The sequence below is a fragment of the Arachis hypogaea genome, chromosome 16 (genome assembly GCF_003086295.3).
Source record: "Arachis hypogaea cultivar Tifrunner chromosome 16, arahy.Tifrunner.gnm2.J5K5, whole genome shotgun sequence".
NCBI lineage: Eukaryota > Viridiplantae > Streptophyta > Magnoliopsida > Fabales > Fabaceae > Arachis > Arachis hypogaea.
Window position 1 is genome coordinate 46119272 of NC_092051.1, and position 7318 is coordinate 46126589.

General features: G+C 36.0%; 1 non-coding gene across 1 annotated transcript; it reads left to right on the top strand.

Annotated features, from left to right (window-relative positions):
- The first annotated feature begins 283 nt into the window (after positions 1–283).
- LOC112760189 (small nucleolar RNA R71) lies at positions 284–387 on the top strand. The gene has a single exon (XR_003180641.1). It is a non-coding gene; the product is annotated as a small nucleolar RNA R71 (small nucleolar RNA).
- The last annotated feature ends 6931 nt before the right edge of the window (positions 388–7318 follow it).

A 7318-nucleotide genomic window follows, 5' to 3' on the forward strand; every position in this document is an offset into this window, starting at 1 on the left:
AGAAATCATATTGACTTGCTGAGTCAATATTTTATTCTGAGCCAATATGGCATTCAGAGTATCGATTTCAAGAACTCCCTTCTTCATAGGCGTCCCATTACTCACAGGATTCCTCTCAGAAGTGTACACGAACTAGTTATTAGCAACCATGTTAATGAGTTCTTGAGCTTCTGCAGGCATTTTCTTTAGGTGAATGGATCCACCTGCAGAAGTATCCAATGACATTTTAGCTAATTCAGACAGACCATCATAGAATATATCCAGGATGGTCCATTTTGAAAGCATGTCAGAAGGACACTTTTTGGTCAGTTCCTTGTATCTCTCCCAAGCTTCATAGAGAGATTCACCTTCTTTTTGTCTGAAGGTTTGAACATCTACTCTGAGCTTACTCAGCTTTTGAGGAGGAAAGAACTTGGCTAAGAAAGCCTTGACCAGCTTATCCCAAGAGTTCAGGCTATCTTTAGGTTGAGAATCCAACCATATTCTAGCTCTGTCTCTTACAGCAAACGGGAAAAGCATGAGCCTGTAAACTTCAGGATCTACTCTATTAGTCTTAACAGTATCACAGATCTGCAAGAGTTCAATTAAGAATTGAAAAGGATCTTCAGATGGAAGTCCATGAAACTTGCAATTTTGTTGCATCAGAGAAACTAATTGAGACTTAAGCTCAAAATTGTTTGCTCCAATGGCAGGAATGGAGATGCTTCTTCCATGTAAATTGGAATTAGGTGCAGTAAAGTCACCAAGCATCCTCCTTGCATTATTATTATTTTTGGCTGCCATCTCCTCTTCTTGTTCGAAAATTCCTGTAAGGTTGTCTCTGGATTGTTGTATTTTAGCTTCTCTTAGTTTTTTCTTCAGAGTCCTTTCAGGTTCAGGGTCTGCTTCAACAAGAATGTTCTTGTCCTTGCTCCTGCTCATATGAAAAAGAGGGAATAAAAAAATAATAATAATAGAGATCCTTTTTGCCCAAGTATAGAGGTTCCCTTATGTGAGTAGAAAAAAAGAAGAGTAGAAGAAAAGAAGAAGAGAAAATCTGAACTCAGAGAGAAAGAGAGGGTTCGGATTTTTGGTGAGTGAGGAAGAGATGTTAGTAAATAAATAAATAAATAGAAGGAGATGAGAGAGAGAGAGAATTTTCGAAAATTATTTTTGAAAAATGGTTAGTGATTTTCGAAAATTAAAAGAAGAAATAAATTAAAATTGAATTTTGAAACAATTAGTTAATTAAAAAGAATTTTTTTTTTGAAAAAGAGGGAGATATTTTCGAAAATTAGAGAGAGAGAGTTAGTTAGGTAGTTTTGAAAAAGATAAGAAACAAACAAAAAGTTAGTGAGTTAGTTGAAACAAATTTGAAAATCAATTTTGAAAGATAAGAAGATAAGAAGTTAGAAAAGATATTTTAAAATCAAATTTTTGAAAAAGATATGTTATGAAAAGATATGATTTTGAAAAAGATAAGATAAAAAGATATTTTTGAAAAGTTATGATTGAAATTAGTTTTGAAAAAGATTTGATTTTTAAAATCACAATTAATGACTTGATTCACAAGAAATCACAAGATATGATTCTAGAACTTAAAGTTTGAATCTTTCTTAACAAGTAAGTAACAAACTTGAAATTTTTGAATCAAAACATTAATTGTTGATGATATTTTCGAAAATTATGAGATCAAATTAAGAAAAAGATTTTTGAAAAATATTTTTATAATTTTTCAAAATAAATAAGAAAAATGAAAAAGATTTGATTTTTGAAAAAGATTTTGAAAAAGATAAGATTTTTAAATTGAAAATTTGATTTGACTCATAAGAAACAACTAAATTTTAAAAATTTTTGAAAAAGTCAATCCAAATTTTCGAAATTTATGAGAGAAAAAGGGAAAGATATTTTTTTTATTTTTGAATTTTTAATGATGAGAGAGAAAAACATGAAAATGATGCAATGCATGAAAATTTTGGATCGAAACAATGAATGCATGCAATAATGCTATGAATGTCAAGATGAACACCAAGAACACTTTGAAGATCATGATGAACATCAAGAACTTATTTTTGAAAATTTTATATGCAAAGAAAACATGCAAGACACCAAACTTATAAATCTTTCATGTTCAGACACTATGAATGCAAGAATGCATATGAAAAACAAGAAAAGACACAAAACAAGAAAATATGAAGATCAAACTAGAAGACTTACCAAGAACAACTTGAAGATCATGAAGAACACTATGAATGCATGAATTTTCGAAAAATGCATAAAATTTTAGAAAACATGCAATTGACACCAAACTTAAAAATTGACTCAAGACTCAAACGAGAAACACAAAATATTTTTGGTTTTTATGATTTTATAAATTTTTTTGGATTTTTCGAAAATTAATGTGAAAAAGAAAAATAAGGATTCCAAAATTTTTAATATGAATTCCAGGAATCTTGCATTCTTAGTCTAAAGCTCCAATCTGAGGGTTAGACATGGCTTAATAGCCAGTTAAGCTTTAGCATGTAAATCAGGTGGATTAGGAACAGCAGCAGGTGGATTAGCAACAACTAGCTTGCTCTTGATAATGTTGGGTTGGAAGCCCCAGTCCAAATGAATTTAGACATGGCTTTACAGCCAGTCAGGCTTCAACATGCTTCATGAAACACTAGAATTCATTCTTAAAAAAAATTTTAGAATAATTTTCGAAAACAGGTGAGAAATTTTTTTGAAAGAATATTTTTTTTTGAATATTAATTGGGAAAAACGAAAAAGAAGAAAATATTTTTGAAAAATTTTTGAAAACTTTTTGAAAATAAAATAGGAAGAAAATTACCCAATCTGAGCAACACGATGAACCGTCAGTTGTCCAAACTCAAACAATCCCCGGCAACGGCGCCAAAAACTTGGTGCACGAAATTGGGATCTCAGGCAATGGCGCCAAAAACTCTGTACGCACGTCTTAATAAATCGTTTTTCATTCACAACTTCGATACAACTAACCAGCAAGTGCACTGGGTTGTCCAAGTAATAAAACCTTACATGAGTAAGGGTCGATCCCACGGAGATTGTTGGTATGAAGCAAACTATGGTCACCTTGTAAATCTCAGTCAGGCGGATATCAAATAGTTATGGAGTTTTCAAAAATAAATAATAAATAAATGGAAAAGAAAGATAGAAATACTTATGTAATTCATTGGTGAGAATTTCAGATAAGCGTATAGAGATGCCTTCGTTCTTCTGAATCTCTGCTTTCCTGCTGTCTTCATCCAATCAGTCTTACTCCTTTCCATGGCAAGCTTTATGTAAGGGCATCACCGTTGTCAATGGCTACATCCCATCCTCTTGTGAAAAAGGTCCAAATGCTCTGTCACGGCACGGCTAATCATCTGAGGTTCTCGATCATACTGGAATAGGATTCACCCTCCTTTTGCGTCTGTCACTACGCCCAGCACTCGCGAGTTTGAAGATCGTCTCAGCCATCCCTTCCCAGATCCTACTCGGAATACCACAGAGAAGGTTTAGACTTTCCGAATCTCAGGAATGGCCATCCATGGGTTCTAACTTATACCACGAAGATATTAATAACTCGGACTCGGTCCCCTGTATTAGATATCTAAGAGATATTCATTCTAGCTTGTTTGCATGTAGAACAGAAGTGTTTGTCAGGCACGCGTTCATAAGTGAGAATGATGATGAGCGTCACATAATCATCACATTCATCATGTTCTTAGGAACGAATGGATATCTTAGAAGCGGAATAAGTTGAATTGAATAGAAAACAGTAGTACTTCGTATTAAATCATGAGGAACAGCAGAGCTCCACACCTTAATCTATGGAGTGCAGAAACTCTACCGCTTGAAAATACATAAGTGATGAAGGTTTAGGCATGGCCGAATGGCCAGCCCCCAAAACGTGATCACAGGATCAAAAATACAATCCAGGATGAAAATACAATAGTAAAAAGTCCTATTTATACTAAACTAGTTACTAGGGTTTACAGAAGTAAGTAATTGATACATAAATCCACTTCCGGGGCCCACTTGGTGTGTGCTTGGGCTGAGCTTGAAGTTTACACGTGGAGAGGTCATTCTTGGAGTTGAACGCCAGTTTGTAACGTGTTTCTGGCGTTCAACTCTGGCTTGTGACGTGTTTCTGGCGTTTAACTCCAGACTGCAGCGTAGAACTGGCGTTCAACACCCTTTTGCGTCATCAAAACTCGGCCAAAGTATGGACTATTAAATATTTCTGGAAAGCCCTGGATGTCTACTTTTCAACGCAATTGGAAGCGCGCCATTTTGAGTTCTATAGCTCCAGAAAATCCACTTTGAGTGCAGGGAGGTCAGAATCCAACAGCATCAGCAGTCCTTCTTCAACCTCTGAATCTGATTTTTGCTCAAGTCCCTCAATTTCAGCCAGAAAATACCTGAAATCACAGAAAAACACACAAACTAATAGTAAAGTCCAGAAATGTGAATTTAACATAAAAACTAATAAAAAAAATCCCTAAAAGTAACTAGATCCTACTAAAAACATACTAAAAACAATGCCAAAAAGCGTATAAATTATCCGCTCATCAACCATCCTCTTCCTTGCTCTAACCCTTTGCTTTAAAAGTTACTTTCCTTTTCCCTTTTCAGGATGGCCACCGAGAAAGTTAAAGAGAAAGCTACTCCCAAACCACCGACAAGGAAAGGAACAAAAAGAGCTCCAGCTGCGGAACCTTCTTCAACGGCAGTAAAGCCTTCAACAAAAAGAATCAAGAGGATCATCAAGGTCGATGAAAAAGAGAAGGCCTTTCCAGCATAGGACATTGCGCGGTTCACTAACCGCTACTGTGAGCAGATGTTCCCCATCCTAGCTGAGAGGAACTATAATAATGAGTACCTACTCATCCTCCCGAACCACATTGTTGATTTTGTTGAGCCCCGAATTGAACGAAGACAATGGAGATTCTTATGGAGACAGCCGCGGCAGGTTAATCTTTCACGGGTAGTCGAATTCTACTCCAATTTTTACATGCCAACCATGCAGTCTGTCTATGTCTGTCAGAAGCAAGTCCCCATAACTGAAGAAGCCATTCAGCGAGCTTTCCCCTGCTCCAGAAGGATTGGACACATACCAAAAAGCCTCTTTCAAGTGCCAGACATACCAATTTGACTGGGACACCGTTCTCAGAGTTATGGCACAACCTGACAGCAGATGGATCTATAGATACCATCGATCCCGACCTAACGGCATATTGGCTTCAGCATTCACCTTGGAGGCTCAAGTATGGGCACAGATCATGTCCCATTACTTTTTTCCAAGCACTCACGAGTCCTCCTTCACTGCAGACATGGATGTTCTACTCTAGTGTATCCTTACAGACCAGCCTCTCAATTTACCAAGACACATCTGAAATGCTATGGGACACGTACAGATTGCGGGCAACCTACCTTTTCCCGCCTTGGTTTCAGATCTAGTCTCAGCAGCCGAAGTCTCCTATAGAGCTGGAGACACCAAGGCCATGATTCCACGGGATGATCAGTACGTCCCTAACGGGAAGTATATCAGACCTCCAGTAGCAACTATCAACCAAACTGCAGAACCGGCCGGAGATATCCTTTCTCCTTCCACATCACAAGAACCTTCAACAAATCAGCTACTCCATCAGATACTTGAGAAATTAGACCAGCTTGACCGGCAAGGAAAGCGAAGAGAGCGCTGTAACAAGCGCCGATTTACATACTTCAAGGAGCTGAATGTTGGTAACCACCCACCTGAAGAAGACCCAGACACCCCGGACTCCACTTCATTTACCAGCACAAGGAACCATGACGGTCCCGATTGTGGAGATGCTGCTACCAGCCCCCTGTTGTTCCTGACTGATGGCACCGAGGACGGTGCCAAGCTTTAAGTGTGGGGAGGTTGGTCAGTACCTGACTTCCGGAGGTAATGTCTCTTTCTTAACACCAATAAATTAGTAATTCTTCTTTTGTTAGGATAGGATAAATTGCATAGTAATAGGTATTTGCATGCATGGTTCTAATTGGTTGAAAAATAATAAGTTTCTTTTTAAGACCCTATTTTTGAAAAATTTAACTAATTTAAATCAAATTTTTTGTGTTAAATTTTTTTGAAGACTGTAAATTGGAACATAAATAATAGCTAAGAACACACAACCCAGAGAGACTTTTAAGCCTAATTCTATGGTTACATTTTTAACCATAATATTTTATTCTTGTGTGTTTTCTTCTCTATAATTGTAATCTTTATTTTGTTCCATCCTATATGTCCAATGTTTAATATGTTATATGCATGCGTATGATTGAGGCCATTATTTGATTTTCGCTCACTTATCCCAAATAGCCTACCCTTTCAATCACCTTTGTTTTCCACTTTGAGCCTTTTTATCCCATTTGTTCTATATTTTACCACATCACTAGTCTTAAGCAGAAAAATAAGTAATACCCCAAATTGAATCTTTGGTTAGCTTAAGATAGAGATTGTGTGTCTGTTAAGTGTGGGAAAACTGTGGGAACATGGGTTAACAAAGGAATGTGTTATATTTTTACAATTGATAAAATATAGGGAATTTGGGTACCTACTCATGTGAGACCAGAAAAAAAAATTATTAATCTATGTGCGTTGATAATGTTATGTTTACTTTTATATAAAAAAAATCCAAAAATATTTAATTAGTAAATAAATAAGGGGACAAAATTACCCCAATGCTAAGTTAAGTTAATGAGAAGATCAATGCATATGTGATACAAAAAAAAAGAGTTGATGCATGAGTATGTGATACAAAAGTGGAAAATTTTGGGTAGCTAGGCATGAATTTAAAAGTATATAGAGTATGTATAGGTGAAAGCTTAGGTTGATCAAGGATTCAATTTATAGCTCACTTAGCCATATATATACCCTCACCTTTACCTTAGCCCCATTACAACCTTGAAAAGACCTCATGATGTTTGCATTGGTACATTAAATACTTGTTAATTGGTTAGGTGAAGAATAAAGTTTAGAAATCATGACTAGAGAAGAGTAGAGTGATTACCCTATACACTTGAGTGATTAGAGTGCACGTATACTATCAGTGAGGGTTCAATGCTTGATTCTATGTTCCCTACTTTCATGAGCTGTCTTCTTACAAGTTTACTTATTTTTACTGAATGAATTTTAATTAGTGATATTTGATTTATATTTGTCTTGAAGAACTTATTTACTTTTAACCAAGTAGACAAAACCATCTTAGCATATAGTTGCATTCACATGCATAGGTTACATTGCATTGCATGAGTCTTACTTTTCCCTACACATTTATTTTATCTCCTTGAGCTTAGCATGAGGACATGC